This window comes from Sceloporus occidentalis, unplaced genomic scaffold (assembly GCF_023333645.1).
Source record: "Sceloporus occidentalis isolate IW3139 unplaced genomic scaffold, rSceOcc1.0.p SCAF_6, whole genome shotgun sequence".
Lineage (NCBI taxonomy): Eukaryota > Metazoa > Chordata > Lepidosauria > Squamata > Phrynosomatidae > Sceloporus > Sceloporus occidentalis.
Genome location: NW_028316986.1, coordinates 93521185 through 93539387, shown reverse-complemented (window position 1 = coordinate 93539387; position 18203 = coordinate 93521185). Strand labels below are relative to the sequence as shown.

The 18203-nt window shown below is 41.6% G+C and overlaps 1 protein-coding gene across 9 annotated transcripts in view; it reads left to right on the top strand.

Annotated features, from left to right (window-relative positions):
• The window catches only part of L3MBTL3 (L3MBTL histone methyl-lysine binding protein 3), a 114761-nt gene that overhangs the window by 12078 nt on the left and 84480 nt on the right, over positions 1–18203 (top strand). Inside the window, exon 1 of one of the 9 annotated variants that reach the window (XM_089530398.1) lies at positions 5483–5598. The exons of 7 other annotated variants lie outside the window; for them this stretch is intronic. The gene's annotated coding sequence lies outside the window, so the exon portion shown is untranslated. Of the gene's footprint in view, positions 1–5482; positions 5599–11774; positions 12006–18203 lie in introns of those variants that run through there. One more of the 9 variants, XM_089530393.1, reaches the window with a different exon arrangement.

Sequence of the window (18203 nt, the reverse complement as noted above, 5' to 3'; positions counted from 1 at the left end):
TTAGTTTAGTATGAAGCGGTATATAAATGAAGCTGTTTGTACTGTAAAATAAAGTGATTGCAAACAAACAACTGATGCTGGATATTGCCAGTAAACTGTTAAAGTTAAAAAATGTTTAAATTCAAAAGTCATTGTTATTCCAGTAAGAGGGTTGCAAAAATAATAATAGCCAGACTTTTTAAAAAAGAAGAAAAATAAATGGGAAAAAACCCAGTAGTGTTTTTTTTTAAAAAAAAGTAATTTGGTAATGTTTTCAACCAACCATCAGATAGTCAGGAAAAATCAGTACAGGTGAAATTGGTGGACAGGATTTGTTTATGTGTGGGACATTGGGGTTGTGTTTGTGTCTAGGGAAGCTGAATATGTGTTTGCATGTATGTGCATGTGAATAGGGTTGCAGTATGGGGTGTGCGGATTCCTTTGCTAGAGAGAGAGAGGACTTCTGCCTGGGCAGTACATGCATTAATAGAGTTGAATAGGTGTCTGCCTAGAATGGATGCAACCCCTTCCCCAACTGTTTTGCGATCATGACTTTAATTTCTCAGTTTGGTTTCTTGCATTGTGCAATGTGAGAGATTGGTGGAACAGAAAAACATGGCCTCAGAGGAGTGTATTTGTGTGGCTTTGAAGACTGTTAGCATTTTATTCTTTTATTACTAGCAAAGGAATGGATTGTAGATGTTCTCTGATCTGACTGTGCTGCCCATGCTTTCTCCTAAAATACTTTCTCCTAGTCTTTCTTAACTTCCAAATAGATAGGCATACACATGATTTTTGTACTGGGTGCTGCTTCTCACTTTTATCTCTGATTAGAAATGTAAATGGGTGACATAATGACACTTTGTGGTTAACATGCAAAGGACTAGATTTCGCATTCTTTTCAGAACTTGCTACTGTTTCAAAGACTGCCTTTCTGTGTTGCTCTGAGGGAAGATATCCCCCTCCACCCACATGCAGTTTTGCAGGTATGCTGCTGTGTCCCTTACTGCAATAGGTTACCTTGGGTCATAGTTTTTGTTGTAATCCAACGCTGTATGTGTTATTGGACTAACTGAGTATTAATGCATGGGATCAGGCTGTTACTTTGATGGAGGTGACTGGGCTGATAACAGGAATGTGCTGCTGTTTGTTATGCTTTGTGTTTTAGTTATAGTTCATTCATTTATTTAATTTCTGTCTATTACTCTGAGAATAGTTCATACATCAGGATTGATAGCCAAATATTGATTGTTTTGGGGAAATTGTTTTGGGTTTTTTGGGGGGAGGGGTTCAATTTTGCATGGAATTTGGAGTGAAACAAATGTTAACGATTCTAGGTACTACCAGTCAGAATTTTGCTTGATTTAGACCATAAGGAAAACCATCTACATCAGCCTGGGCAGTGCTAAATACATTTTTTCATCTAACAAAAACTTACGGCATCTGGATACAGTGAAAACATAAGTTATGTTTGTGGAAGAGAGACCATATCAAAGAAAGATGTGTTCATAAGCACAGAGAGCTATAATGGCACCAGAATAATGTCGATATATTCTGAGATGAAGCAGTTTACATCTGTAAGTTATAACTTCTCTGTTGGCTGTGCATGAACCAAAATATTGTATTGTGTGCACAACAAAGTTATTTCCAGAAATGTAACCCTGTGGAGTTCAGTGGAGCTTGATTCTAAATAAATTGATGTAAAATTGCAGCCTTTACATCCAAACCTATACCCACTTACTGTCATGCATATTTACCATTGCTGGGGACAATGAACCATGGAAGAGTCCTCCCAGTTAAAAGAGTTGCATTGTAAAGACTTTAAACCACATGAAAATTACTGAGGATGCAGTAGTGTGATAGATAGCAGGTTCTTTCCTGCCATTACTGCTGTAAAACAAGTTAACATCAATACTCCCTGTAAGACTTTAGGTCAACCTCATGCATAGGTCAAGGGTAGGTTTTTATGTCCCATGGATAAGTTGAGGGTACAACCTAGGGGCATGTAGCAAAGGATGTAAAGGATGAAGCAAAGGAAAACAATGCCAAAGAACTTACAAACATCCAGCAGGTATAACTGCTTACATTAAGAGCTGAATGGATGAGAGAACACAATGGGGTCAGTGCTTCCAGCACAAACTGCACTCTTGACTTTCACCAGGGGATGACTCCTTTTAAAATAAGAGTTAAAATATAGCGGTAGTACATATATTGGCCTGTAGATAAGTTGATTCAGGGTTTCTGGATCAATTTTTTGACTAAAATTTCTAGACGTATATACAGTAATTTGTCTTAAATATTATTTAATTTACTAGGCTTCTTATTTTTTACCTTACTTTTATCTTTGTTTAGTATAATTAATGCCCAGACAGAAGTGGAACACATATTTTTACCTAGGACTAAAAACAAAAAATAAACCCAAAACAGGTAAATAAGTCAAAAGAATGTGCACATCCATGAATGTCAAGGAACTTTCCAATACCAAATTTACTTGTATCAATATTCCTTCCCAAAATGTAGCTACTATGAGATAACTACAAAACATATAAATTAAGAAAGCAGCATTAGCAATATTACATTGCCAACAATTTGGTGATTTAGAAAGCCCTAGTTAGATATATGTTCTGATGACCAATATATCCAAAAGTGCTACTGTATATATTTATGTTTAGGTCTAGAAATTTTAATCAAAAAATTTACCCAAAAAACTTGGGCCGACCTATCTATGACTCAAAATAAGTACTGAACTTTAACTCTTATAAAAAAAGGGAACCCTTCCCTGGTGAAAGGTAAGAGCTTAATCCCTTCTCAGAGCACCTAAAAGAAGCACCGACTCCCTTTACCGTCATCCGTCCAGCCTTTAGGGTGAACACAAACAATTACGCCTGCCAGAATTTTGTAAGTTCTTTAGCATCATTTTTCTTGTTTTCATCCTTTGTTATATGCCCCTAAATTTTACCCTTAAAATCCATAATTTTGGCCCCCAAACCTGCCCTCAACTTATATATGAAGTTGACATATAGTTGAGTATACAGTGGGCCCTTGGTATCCACTTGGATTTTGTTCCAGGACACACACACACACACACACACTGTGGATACCAAAATCTGTGGATGCTCAAGTCCCATCAAATACTGTGGCATAGGTAGGAAAATGGTGTCCCTTATATAAAATGACAAAATCAAGATTTGCTTTTTAGAATGTATATACTGTATTTTTAAATATTTTCAAGCCGTGGATGCTTGAAGCCATGGATAAAAGATTCATGGCTATGGAGGGCTAACTGTATACACTCATCCCTCCACATTTGTGGCTTTGACTTTTGTGAATTTGATTATTTACAGATTTTATTAATAGGTTCTTTCTAGGAATAGCTAGGTCCTCCAGTGCAACTCTATGGTCAACTTTATCCAAAAGTCACACTGAAGGACCTAGAGATTGCTAGAGAGAACACTCCACTAGGCATTTGTAGCGCCACCGGTGAAATTCTATGTCTAGCAGATGTTGACCACAGAGTTGCACTGGAGGACCTAGAGATTCCTAGAGAGGTGTTCTCTCAGGTAAAAACATGGTGTTTTTGTTATTTGAAGTTTTTTCACATTCCTGTGTCCCTAACTCCAGTGAATGTGGAGAGATGAATGTACTGTATTTCTACTGTATAAGCTGTAGTTGGAGTTTTGATGTCTGGAAGCTGTTAATCCAGCTCTGCATTTTGATAAAACATTGCTATAGTGGCGAGGAGAGTCTTTTTCCTATGATGGCTCATGTTCTTGAGAAACCATGCAGTGCTAATCTGTGTTTTTGTAAACTTGGCTGATCCAATGCATTCTGCGGAGTTGCTCTGGCTAGTGCAGGACATTGCTAGTGAATATGAGATGTTCTAAAACGGGGGTTCCCAACCTTTTGGACTTGCAGAGCCCTAAAGGCCCCACCGAACACAGGTTGGGAACTGATATGATTCCCAACCTTTTTGATTCATGAGAACTGCTCGAAAACATCCAGCCATTTTTTCTGAGGGATGCTCAAGTTAGCAATAGCAAGTACATTTCTATACTGCTTATCAGTGCACTTAAACACTCCCTGAGTGGTTTACAAAGTGTAAGCTAATTGCCTCCAATAATCTGGGTACGCATTTTAGCAACCTCGGAATGATGCAAGCCTGAGTCGAGCTTGAACCCTTTTGCTGGTATTGAACTCGCAACCTTGTGGTTTGTGAGTGAGTGGCTGCAGTACAGGCATTTAACTACTGTGCCATCAGGGCTCCTGCAGGGAACCTTGCAGGTGCATCCTTACAAGGTTCTTCACCTCATGTATTTCAAATGTTTTTCTCATTTTCTCTTCATATTGTCTTCTATACTCGCTTATGGCATCTTCTCAAGTGCTGAATACTCTGGGAGCAACCCTGAAGCAGCCCAATGTTCTTCTGTTATTTAGTCAATGTGGAGTGATGGCACACTGTCTATGCAGTGTCCCTGTGTGCTGCCCACTGCCGAGGGTTGCTCCCTTTGAGGCTGAAAAAGAGGCACCCACTGTTTATAACATGGCTGGGTGACTCATTCTGTCCTCAGAGGGAGCAATTCGCAGTCGCAGTAGGTGGCATAGCAGGATATGTTGTAAACGCCTGCCATCTGTCTAATTCTCCAGGTTTTCTTGGAAGATCTGTACAAAAGGTGAGTTGAATTAATCTTAGAGGTGGTATATCATGAAATTGGTGCTGAATTGGCTATACGTTGTCTGGACAGTTTGTACCAGAATTGGGGATTTGGTCCCTGTGTCATCTGGACTGATTACCTTAGGGAGGAGGTCATGTTATTTGGACTTTGTGGGCATGGACCAAGTCTTGTTTCAAGTTCCCACACTAAGCAAAGTAAAAATGGTGTGCTGATTTGCAAGGTCTTTACCTCAATTTATCAAGGCTGTGAAATGAATTTACCCCAGAAACCCACAATTTTGAGTCTGTGTTAGCCTTCATCTCTTCTGTCTGGCCCTTCAACTATCCTGTTTGTTTTTAATGCTATGCTTTACTTTTGGAGGTTTATTTTGCCTCATTGAGCAATGGAAAAGCATGTAAGAAATTATTCTGGTTTAGCTGAAGCTGTTAGTTGGTATGTTAACAGAATCTTTACTCTAGCTTCATGTGGGAAACATGTGGTCCTTCAGATGTTGTGGGACTTCCTCACCAATGGCTCTGCTGGCTAGGACTGTCGGGAGTAGGAGTCTAAGCTATCTGGAGGGGGGTTCATGGTTCCCACATATAGACCCCTTTCACACTACACAGTTTTAGCACTGGAATTTGCAGTTTAGAATTTGCAGCCAGAGGGCTGGATTGAATTCCCACCATACAATAATAATGTATATTCTACTTTGGCTGCCATGACAACATCCCATGGAATCCTGGGATTGGCAGTTGAGGGAGGAGCATTTAGACTTCTCAGCCATAGAGCTGTAGTGCCTCATTTAAATACAAACCCCAGGATTCCACAGGATATTGCCATGGCAATTGAAGTGGAATATAGCACTTTGTGTATTGTGAAAGGGCCTCTGACTTCTGTAGGATGCAGGCACAACTGTTGAATTGAAATCGTAGTGTTACAATTTTGTAATGTGAAGGGGCATCAGGTATATACCATATTCTGAATATGATGCCTCCTACTAAAGGGAATATTATTGTGAACAGTGACACCCATTTTTCTTCCTTGCTCCTCCCCTGAATAGTCTGGCTAGCAGTTTAATCTAAGGAAATTCTCCTGATTCATCCATTTGGATGCCTTTAGAATTAAATTCTGGATGGTAGTTCTTTTCCTTAAAATTGACCTGACATTAATTCAGGTAGATGTGGTCTGGGCAGAAGACCAAAATTAGGCTGAGTACTTACTTTTTTGAACCCCCTTTCCTGCTAACAGCTTGTCATTTCCTCATTACCATATCTCCTTCTCCCCTGCAATAAATCAGGGGTGAAGAAAGTGTGGGAAATAAAATTCCAGCCAATTTCCCTACCAAAATGGGCATAAAACACCCAAGTCATCACTAAAATGTACAGCTTATAACCCCAAATCCCCTCTCCCCCCATAAAAAGAATCTGCTAAATTTACTAAAAGCAAATGGATGGTTTTCAGTTGAAACCTAAACAGGAAATAGTCTGATGCTATGACCCATGGGAGATAATTCCCCCCTACAAAGTTATCCTTTCCTGCATTAAATAATTTCTCCCCATTCACATATTGTGCTGCTGAAAAAAATGATGGTGCTTAGGTATTTCACATCCATAGTTTTATCTTGTATTTATTGCTTCTGTTAATGGCCTTGTATAAGAACTTGTTTTCTTTCATATTTCTGCTTGTGGTCATTCATTGAGCTTTTATAGGCCTTTCTGCCCATCTTTCATAGCAAACTTACCTTGCTGGGATGTATGGTTAGCATTTGAAGGAGTAGTTATATTTCTTAGTAATACCATTGGGTCTAAGATAACATTTACAGTGGGTCCTTGTTATCTGCTGGGGTTTGGTTCCAGGATCCCCCGTGGATAACAGAATCCATTGCTGCTTGAGTCCCATTAAATGCAGCGGCATAGCAACATGGTGTCCCTTATATAAAATAGAAAATCAAGGTTTGCTGTTTGGAATTTATACTTTTTTAAAAATATTTTCAACAGTGGATGCTTGAATCTGTGGATAAAAAATCCCTGGATAAAGAGGTCTGACTGTATATATAAACCTAGGAATTGCATCTTATTGTTAAAGATATATTTTTGGAATATATATTAACAATTAGTATATAAGTTATTGATGATCATTGTAGGAACGCATAGGACTTTCCATCTAGCTGAACACATAAACTGCATCAATTGAAATACATTGTTTAAGGTGATTTTAAGTAATAAGAAATGCTCAGATGGTTTGAAAATCGATGGCTGTTTTCACACTTGCAAGTCATTACTTAACATTATGTGATGAACATATATTTGTGGTTCTTAATAATATGTTGCAAAATGTCCTAATATTCTAAAGTTGAGAATACTGTGCTTTCCCAACGATGGAGGGGAGGACATCCCCATATGGGTTGTTCCTTCCTCATCACTCCAGTAGTCAGGAGATAGACTTTGAGGGAGTTCTCAGCAGGGAGAACACCCCCCCCCCCCATATCCTGCAGTCCAGTTCCTGCCTTTGCTCCATATAGGCGATTCCAGATTCATTCCTCATCTCAATCTACTTTTGCCTTTCCAAAATTTAATTCTCAAACCAATAAACCCAAACCACACCCCGCTCTTTCTCACCTTCTCCCTCTATCCTTGGTGGGCTAAACCAGGAGACTAGGATGAGCCCCATGAAGGACAATTCTGGCATGCTGGAGGAAGAAATCCCCCCTCCCCCACGTCTGCCTCTAGGCTCAGGGAAATGGATGCCCATGCAGTCCCTAGCCAGAAACAGAAAGCAGCCAGGACAGAGGAGGGGGACCCGTCTCAGCAATTGCGGCGGGGGGGGGGGGGGAGGAGCACCAGTAAAGCAAGACTCAATGAGCATATGGAGGTGCTGTGACCACTGATTCAGAAAAGGGGCAAGTTTACTTTTCCAACCTCTGCATACCAGAGGGCCATGTGGCCTATAAGGATTTTTGTGTCTGCCTAAATGTGTATATAGCCTCTGAAATGGCTGGGGCAAGTGCCCCAACAGCTGCTTCTCAACCACAACAACCCCCTCTCCAAAGGCCTCTCAGAGGGTGATGCAACAGTGTGCCACTCTTGAGACAATGGGGGATGGTCCTTGATTCCTGTTATGCACATGGAAGGTGGAATCAATAGGACCTTTCCCACAGCAGAAACTGACTGGTATTGAAAGCACTAAGGCTGGCTCTTACGGCCTTCCACCAGTAAGTAAAGAATAAGGCAGTTCTTATCTGAACAGACAGTGTAACAGCAAAGGCCCACATAAACATAGTGGGAGGCACATGCTCAAACACACTGATGACAGAGTTGATGATTCTTCTATTCTGAGTGGAGACCAACCTAACAGCCATAAAGGCAGATCTCATAAAAGGGGAGCTGAACACCAAAACAGATTGGGTCATCAGGACAGATGTACACAGAGTGGCAACTACACCTGGAAATATTCCAGAAAGACTCAGCTGCCTTCAGATAGACATGTTCACCTGGCTGATCAACACACAGACACTGAAGGTTTTCTCAAGATTCAAGGCATATGAAGAAGAAAAAATAGACATACTCAGCACAAAGTGTCTGAAGGAACACCTGTATGTGTTCTCTCCAACAACCATGATATCCAAATGCCTCAGGAAAGTAAGACTGGAAAAGGTGGAGATAATCATGGTTCTACTGCACTGGCCAAGGACGGCATGGTTCTCAGAAATCACGAATCTATACCAGGAATAAGGAAATACCTGCTCACCCAAGGGCAGGTGTGTCACCAGAACCCAGCAGGGCTCAACCTTCACTCATAGAGATTGAGCAGGAAATATTACTGAAGGATAGTATCAACCCAAAGGTGGCAGGCACCATCCTGAATGTCAGTTGACAAGAAGGATATAAATTTTAGACCATTTGTGAGATGGAACAAAAGAAAGGGTCTGAACTGTGAACCAGTCACAGTGAACACCCTGTTACTGTTTTTAAAAGAAGGGTGAGATAAGGGTCTCCAAATATACCCAAGAGACTGGTGGCAGACTGGTGCTCCCTCCGTCTGGAGCAAGAAAGTTATTCACACACTCGCACATCAAAAGCTTCCTAAGGACAGCGACACTGATAAAACCACCCACAATACATTGATACATTGATACCCAAATTGGGACCTACATCTCATTTTGTTGACCCTGACTAAAGCACCATTAGAGTCCATGATAGAAGCTTCATTGAAACTTCTGACGTGAAAGGTATTGTTCCTAGTAGTGGTCACCTTGACTAGAAGAGTGTTGGGAGCTGAGGGCCTTATCAGTGAGGAAAGAGTTTTGCATTTTACATCAGGAGTCAGTGAATCTCAGGTTAGACTGCAAGTTTCTACCTAAGGTCAACTCAGGCATTCACAGAGCTCATGAGGTTGCACTCCCCTCATTTTGTCTGAGTCCCCTCCAAGGAGCTGGAGATGTCATGGCATACCTGGAACATATGCAAGGCAATCAAGATACATATTCGTTGTATGAAGCAAATCAGGTAATCGGGTTGCATGTTTGTCTCATTCCAACTGTCCAGTCCAGTCTGTCCTATTCTTCTAGAACTCACAATGTAAGTCTTCCCAGCTACCCATCAAGGTGAATATAGGTTATTTTTAAATAAATATATATTTATTGAACATTTATGTATAAATTACATACAAACATAAAGACATGAACAAAACATAAAGATGTGAACACTGATAAAGATGAAGGTCTCAGCCTCAGCACTGCCAAGGTGGCTAAGTGCCTGTATCATGCTATGCCACGCATTGTCAGGGCCCCCACTGCCAGGGGTGGTTGTTGCGCCTTCCACACACAGTGCTGCCACCTTGGCTGTTCTGTTTATGAATTCTCCCATCGTATACATATGTAGAGCAGTGATATGGCATCACCATCTATGTTTGTGTGCTACTGTCGTCTGTAGGCCTTCAAATCAGTGGAGGCATGCTTCAGTAGATGAGTGCTGCAACTGATAGTTCCAAAGTAGGAAATTTGCCTCAGTTCACCCTCCCCCCCAGGAAGTGGCTGTGGTATGACCCACATAATGATGTCTATCCCTCCATTGCTGGAAAAAGGAACATACCTGTGAGATGTTTCTTTTCTGCGATGCAGGTGGACACATCCAAACCCACGCTGAACTGAGGAATGAAGACTTCATAGAATCATAGAGTTGGAAGAGACCACAAGGGCCATCCAGTCCAACCCCTGCCATGCAGGAACTCTCAAAGCATCCCCGACAGATGACCATCCAGCCTCTGCTTAAAGACCTTCAAGGAGGGAGACTCCACCACACTTGTAGGGAGTGTGTTCCACTGTCGAACAGCCCTAATGTTGAGGTGGAATCTCTTTTCCTGTAGCTTGCAGCCATTGTTTGGGGTCCTGTCCTCTGGAACAGCAGAAAACAAGCTTGTTCCCTCCTCAATATGACATCAAATATTTAAACGGCTATCATATCACCTCTTAACCTCTTCTCCAGGCTAAACATCCCCAGCTCCCTAAGTCGTTCCTCATAGGACATGGTTTCCAGACCCTTCACCATTTTTGTCGCCCTCCTTTGGACACCCTCCAGTTTCTCAACATCCTTTTTGAATTGTGGTGCTCAGAACTGGACACAATATTCCAGGAGGGGCCTGACCAAAGCAGAATACAGTGGCACTATTGCTTTTCTTGATCTAGACACTATACTTTTATTGATGCAGCCTAAAATTGCATTGTCCTTTTTAGCTGCCGCATCACACTGTTGACTCATGTTCAACTTGTGGTCTACTTGGACTCCTAGATCCCTTTCACATGCAGTCTCGTTCAGCCAAGTGTCCGCCATCCTATATCTGTACATTTCATTTTTCTGACCTAAGTGCAGTACCTTACATTTCTCCGTGTTGAATTTCATTTTGTTAGCTTAGGCCCAGCTTTCTGGTCTATTCAGGTCATTTTGAATTTTGATCCTGTCCTCTGTAGTATTAGCTATTCCACCTAATTTGGTGTCATCTGCAAATCTGATAAGTATGCCCCCAATTCTGTCATCCAAGTCATTGATAAAGATATTGAATAGCACTGGCCCCAGGACAGAGCCTTTGTGGAACCCCACTGGTTACTTCTCTCCAGGATGAAAAGAAGCCATGGCTGAGCACTCTTTGGGTTCAGCCAGTCAACCAATTACAAATCCATGTAACAGTTACCTTGTCTAGCCCACATTTTACAAGCTTGTTTGCAAGAATATCATGGGGAACTTTGTCAAAGGTCATACTGAAATCAAGATATACTATATCCACAGCATTCCCTTCATCTACCAAGCTACCAAGGTAATTTTATCAAAGAAAGAGATCAGGTTTGTCTGGCATGACTTCTTTCTCTGAAACCCGTGTTGACTTTGTGATTATGGAATTGCTCTCTAGATGTTCACAGACTCTCTTTTTAATGATCTGCTCTAGAATCTTTCCTGGTATAGATGTCAGACTAACTGGACGATAATTGTTGGGATCCTCTTTTTCCCCCTTTTTGAAGATGGGGACGTTTGCCCTCCTCCAATCTGCTGGGACTTCTCCTGTTCTTCAGGAGTTCTCAAAGATTATTGCCAGTGGCTCTGATCTTACATTTGTCAGTTCTTTTAATACCCTTGGATGTAGTTCATCTGGTCCTGGAGACTTATATTCATTTACATTAACAAGGTATTCCTGTACAATCTCCTTGCTTATTCTGTGCTGAAATTCCCCAATTCTGTCCTCTGCTCCATTATCCTCAGGTTTAGCACCCTTTTCCTTTTCTGAGAACACAGAGGCAAAGACGGTGTTGAGTAATTCTGCCTTTTCTCTGTCTTTTGTTAGCATTTTGCCATCTTCTCCATGCAGTGGCCCTAGTGGAAGAGATGGTAATACAGCGCGCCCGTGTCATATGTGGGCGCGCCTTACGTGGCTTGAGCATACGCGCTCAAGCCGCGGGGCGCGCGCAGGGCGGAAGGGGCGGCGCGTCCCATTCAGTTGAATAGGCGCGCACGCCCGTTGCGCCGCCGCGCCTCCGTGCACGAGCCCCATTGTTTACAATGGGCTTGAGCATAGGTGGAATTCGCCTTACGGGGAGGGATCCGGAACGGATCCCCGCGTAAGGCGAGGACTCACTGTATATTCCTTTTTTGTAGTTAGTGATCTGCACTAGTCACTAGTTGTGTCTGTTCAATCTGTTATATAATTTTTTTCCTTGATCATAATGGGGGGGGGGGGAGCACTAGTTGTCTGGCTGTATCATGAATTAAGGGATATGGGGGGTTGCTCCCTCTCGAAATCTATTTCCTGCCTACTGAAGTGATGAGAAAGGAGCAACCCACTCAAGGATGTCTGACTGTATCTCTGAAAAGAAACATCTCACAGGTAAGGCCAATGTTCCTTTTAATGATTTTAATGAAACTTAACATCATTGCATATACTTTTTCATGATTGTTCATGTATCAGTGCAGAACATTTATGGAAAAGCTGTGAATTAAAGAACAGCTTTGAATGACTAACAGACTTCGTTACTGTACATAACATGTGTTATAAGTCGAGAAATTTTAGTCAAAAAATCAACCCCCAAAGTATGGTACCTTAACTCTTATCAAACAAGGAACCATCTCCTTCTCTGTGTAGAGCAGAGAAAGGAGAGTGCTTAGTCTGTCCCAGGAGAATCTAAAAGAAGCAACATCACCCTTTATTTTTTGAGCGGTGGTGCTGCTTCTGCCCTTTTGGAATGCTTGGGTGGGAGAGTGGCAGCGGCAGCTCTTTGGTGCTTCCCTCAACAATTCCACTGTTTATTCAATTATTCCATCAATGAGCACTTGGGCTTTGAAGGATTTGAATAAGATATTTGTCAGGTTAAAATCAAGGACAGTAATCACATTTAAAAAGCCTGTAATTACTGCTAACATTATCACCATTTTCTTTGCTTTGACTTTTCATCCTTTTTGACGAGCACATTTTCTTAGCCCTGCCCACACTAGTTGCCTCCAACACACAGCCATCATTTACCATAGTTCCCTCCTCCTCTAGGGCAGTGGTTCCCAACCTTTCTAATGCCGTGACCCCCTTGTGGCTGAAAGCCTTGCCCCTTCTTCCAGCCAGCGGCCTCCTTCATTGGTTGGGAGGCTGAGAAGGGGTGGATTTCCAGCCCCACACGATCAAGGCAGTGGTGGCAGGCCAGAGGAGGCCTGGTCTCCCTGGAGGAGGAGTGTCCAGGAACTCATCTGCTGGTCATGTCAAAATCCATAATTTTGGCTCCAAAATCTGGCCTCAAATTATAATTGAGGTCATCTTATTTACAAGTATATATGATATTCTATGCAGTATTTGTAGGTTGCAATCCTACGTATTCCATTGACTGTACTGTCACACCCATCTTGAGTATATGATTGCAGCAACAGTATGTGGTTTTATCTCAAAAGCTTCTATAGCGTGTGTGTGTGTGTGTGTGTATTTGCTATTTGCTATTTATAGACACTTGTTTCATTAGCTAGGTTTTCTTCCTCTCTGTGTAAGAAGAGTGCTTAGATCTCAATCTCAGAGTTCTTTCATTTACTCTGCATTCAAATCCACAAAAAGAGAATTTTTCTTTGTCAAACATAATGAGCTCCAAGAAGTTAGTCAAGGCAGTTATGTTTCTGACAGTGTGCTAACTTTTTTTAAAAAACAGCTTTAATATATTTGGCTATAATACGTATCATATATTTCTGCTTTATCTTATTCTCTGTATAAAATAGGCCAGTATTGGAAACAAATCTCCTTAGATCCCATTCCAGGCTTCAATAAATCCAATAAATAAATAAATATGGAAACATACATGGAGAGGCAGATATGGCATTTTCTATCAGATAAGAATATATATAGTTAAACATTTTACATGTTGTGAAAATGACACTTGGTAATACAGGTTGAGTATCCCTTATCTGAAATGCTTGGGGACCAGAAGTATTTTGGATTTTGGAATATTTGCATATATATAGTGAGATATCTTGGAGATGGGCCCAAATCTACACATGAAATTCATTTATGTTTTGTATGCACTTCATAACATAGACTGAAGGTAATTTTATACATGCTCAGCCCTCACCCCGCCTGCAGGATGGCATTTTTTGCCCGTTTGTACTGGGCCTTAGTCTTTTAGGGATAGTCCTATAAATCCTAATCACAGATAACTGACTGGACTGATAGCCTTGGTACAATAGGGTAAGTTATGCTACTGGTTCATTCTTCTCTTTTAAAGAAAACCTAATTAATAAATACATGCTCCTTTGCCTGAGATGATTACTTAGGATAAGGAGGTAGTCTGCATCTTGCCTGTTTCTCTCTCTCTCTTTCTCTCTCTCTCTCTCTCTCTGCCATTGTTTTTGTTGTGTGCCTTCAAGTTCTTCCCTACTACCACAGGGCTTTCTGAGGCTGAGAGTGTGTGACTCACCCATGGTCATTGAATGGATTTCCTTGGCTGATCTCTAGAGTCCTAGCCCTACACTCAACTCCTACATCATACAGAGTCAAAAAATGAATGTGCTGTGTGTGTGTGTGTGTGTATGAGAGAGGGAGAGGTTCCTTATCATTTTACTTTGAGATTACTGAATTCCAGTGCCTGTACAAGTTTTCTTTGGGCAGGTTCAGTCATGTTGTTGGGAAGATGGCAATATGATATTTAAATGGGATTTTTGCTCAACAGTGTTATTGGCGCTACTGAGTAGATGCAGATGACATTCACAAAACTATATTACAGTAGTTTGTATTGCAATAAACCTTCTAGAAGACTGAACAATTAACTTATGCTAGCAATAATGTACTGTTGTCTGAATGCTGCGAAAATACAGCAGTATTGGGACAGGAAGAAAAGCTATAGAGCCACTTTTGCCAGTTTGTGTTACAAACTGATCTTCTGAAAAGAGTTCATGGCTAACTTTGTGATATTCTGAATAAAAACTTAATGCTAGTTATAAATAGTATATTGTATATATGAATATTTCAACTTTTAACTTTTTCAACACTGTTGAAGATGATAAGGGCATTTAAAGCCACTGATTTTGATCCAGCTTAAATTAGTTATAGCTAAAACAAGTTGAAAATAATGGATAAATTAGCCATGTCTGGAGTTTAGTAGGACTTAGCCACACTGAATTTATTCTTTAAAAAAATGAATGAATTAATCTTGTGTTTCAGCATATTTATTTAGGGAGGTAGTCCTACTGCTTTTATTGGGGATTATTCCTATGATTTTAGTTTTCATTTTGCTAGATTGAAGCAAATGTAAACCTGTAGCCTAGTATTGATTCTGGCTACATCCACACTGCACAAATAATCCAGGTTGACACCACTTTAATTACCATGGCTCGATGCTATGGAATTCTGGAAACCGTAGCTTGTTGTTGCACCAGAGCTCTCCGACAGAACAGGCTAAATATCTCACAGAACTGAAGATCCCAGAATTCCATAGCACTGAGCCATGGCAGTTAAAGTGCTAACAACCTGGATTGTTTCTGCAGTGTGGACATAGCCTCTATCTTGAAGGTGGGAACAAGAAGAGTTCCTTCTAGCCCATTTCTTAGTATGGAAACAGGTGTGGTCACACTTAAGTTTGATCTGCAAATTTACAGATTTTGGCTTTGGCTACTTTTGCAGTTCTAAAGCACAGCATTCAGCCTCTGAAATCATTGAAAGTTTTGTCACCAAGAGTTGTGAAATTGCATTAAGAGAAAATACAGTAATCTGCTCCAAGTTGCGTCTTTTACAAAATGAAGTGCGAAAAAACTTAAATTTTAAAAGAAACATAATGAGTGGCAAAATTGCAGATATTTGCTCTGACAGGTAATGTTTTATAAGTATTCAGAAGAGAGTGTTTTGGGGCATTTTGAGCAGTTTCATGCATGCCCTCCAAATTTCCCCTTTTTGGCAAGGAAAAGGCTTGATTGATCCACTGTCATCCCACTTTTTCAGCAAAATGTCTTTTTCTCCTCTTCTTCCTCCTCCTTTTTCCTCACCTTATTTCATATGCTGTAAACTGAGTTCTAACTAAGGTGCTATATAGACGGGCCCTATCGGGCGCCATCGTTACATGCAAGGGACGGCGCTTCCTGACGCACCTTGCCCCTCGCACGTAATGAGGGCGTAAAAATGGCGGCGCCCTATACACATGGGTGCCGCCATTTTGACATGACGGAAGCCTAGCGTCCGCACATCTCGGTGCCTTGATGACGCCGCAAGTGCTCCATTGGTGCCTTGTGGCGTTATAATGGCGCCGCAGAAAGAAGCCACTTTTTGCGGCTTTTTGTTGCGCAAGGGAGCCACGTGGTTTGTCCGCTGTGGGCGGTCCCTTTTGGGCGGTCCCTTTTGGGCAGTCTGTATCCTGCCATTGTACAAGAATAGTTTGTACTTTCTTATATTAGCAGGGAGGAGAGAAGTGGGCAGAATCTTGCCCTTCCCAATAGGCTCAGGAAGAAGGAATCTGCTGCAGTTTCTCCTTGCATGTGTATTCTTCCTCATTAAAAGCTTTTGTCAGTTTGACCACACTGTTGTTGCTTGGTAAAACATGCCATTGTTTTCGTATGTGCAATGTTTGAGAGTATGTTTAGCTGGAGGTTTCCAAGTTCTGTACCATTTGTTTAGCAAACCTAAGGTTTGTTTGTTTTTAAAAGCAGCAAATAATGTAGCACACAACAAAAGTTTTTTACAAGAGTAATGGCTACATATGTGAGGAAGGGCTTGATAATGAGTTATATAACATATTACAGATTGAGTCTGCCTTATCTGAAATGCTCAGGATCAGAAGTGTTTTGGATTTTGGATTGTTTATTTATTTATTTATGGATTTTAGAATATTTGCATATATAGGGGACACTCTTTTATTACACCATTGCATATAATGGGATTTGAGAGCATCCATGAATTCTGATATTCACATGGGTTGCTGGAACCAAACCCCAGCAGATACCAAAGGCCCACTGTACATAATGGCCGACATTTAAACATTTATGTTGATAATAATAATAATAATAATAATAATAATAGGTTTTATTTATATACCGCCCAATCACTGGGAATCCAAGCAGTTTACAACAGAGGAGACAATAAACGGTTCCCTGCCCTCAGGCTTACAATCTAAAAGACACGACACAAAAGGAGAAGGGAATGGTGAGGGGGGGAGGGGATCAGGTCCAGCATTCTTCTCTCCCTCTGAGGCCTGGACCAATGCAGATGGACCGGAGGGAGGGCTTTGCTTCTTCAGGCTAGCCCTGGTGGAACTGGGCCAGCCTGTTCTCTCCCTTACCGGCCGAAAGATGACAGTTATGGAGGAAGGGCGCTCTATCTCCAGGCTAGCCCCTGATTACGCTGGGTCAGCCTGTTCTCTCTATGTGTATATAGCATGTACACATAGCATGAAGGTGATTGTATACACAATATTTTTAATAATTTTCTTCTTGAAACAAAGTTTGTTTACAATGAAGAATCAGAAAGCAAAGGTATCATTCTCTCAGTCACCCATGTGGAAAATTTTGGGTTTTGGAATATGTCTGATATTGGAATTCCAGATAAAGGAGACTCAGTCTGTACTTCTAAAAGGTAATTTTCCAAATTAATTAGAAAATAAGCAGAGCAAACAACCATCTCACTGTGCTTAATGGTTGGTCTATTGAGTCCTCCTATTATGTTTGTTGAAGTGAGTCAGGACTCAGAGAAGACCAGAGGAACTTGTGAAAGAAAAATATAATGTTTCTTGGGTCTGGGCTGGAAGGTTTTTAACACAAAATATTTTGATTTTGCAATGTATACATCATACATAGTGAAGGTATATTCCTCCCCCCCCCTTTCATAGGTAAAACAAATCCAACTAAATCCACCAGTTGAAAATTTGATGAAATGTGTTCATAATAATGGCTTGTGCCTTATATCACATATGTTTTATAACAGCATTACATATGAAATGTACTTTGGTTTCATTCACAGCTTTCTTTGTTGCAAAGAAAGCGGTTGTATAATAGCTGTGATTAGCTGATTATGCAGAAAAATTGAGATGTAGATTTACCGGGTCTAAAAGTGCGCTCTCCGCGCGTGCTGGGGTTAGAAAGGGGCGTCCTTTCTGGACGCCCCCAACCCTAGGACACGCAGAGCGCGCACAAAATGGTGACGCCCATTCCACACGGCTGCCGCCATTACTATGTCACGACCGCGCCGCCTCTAAACGGGGTGGCATGGTTGTTACGTAGTGGGGCCGCACGAGGGCACTTAGTGCGCCCTTTCCGCGGCCCTGGAAGGAGCTCCGTATCGGAGCTCCTTCCAGGTTTGCATCGCTGGGCGCAGCCTTTAGATGGCTGCGCCAAGCAACACAGAGAAGAAAGGGGCCAAGTGGCCCCTTTCTCCTCCTCCCCGCTGCTGCGGGGTGTCCTTGGGGCTTGAAGCCCCAAGGACACCCTTTTCCAGGCCTCGGGGAAGTGGCCTTTTGCCGCTTCCCTGCGGCCTGGAAAGCGGGGGATCGGGGCCTCAGCGGCTGCCGCTCTGGCCACTGAGGCCCCGATCTGGCAGGGAAAGGGGTGGGTGCAGGCCGCCGTTTTTCGGCGGTCTGTA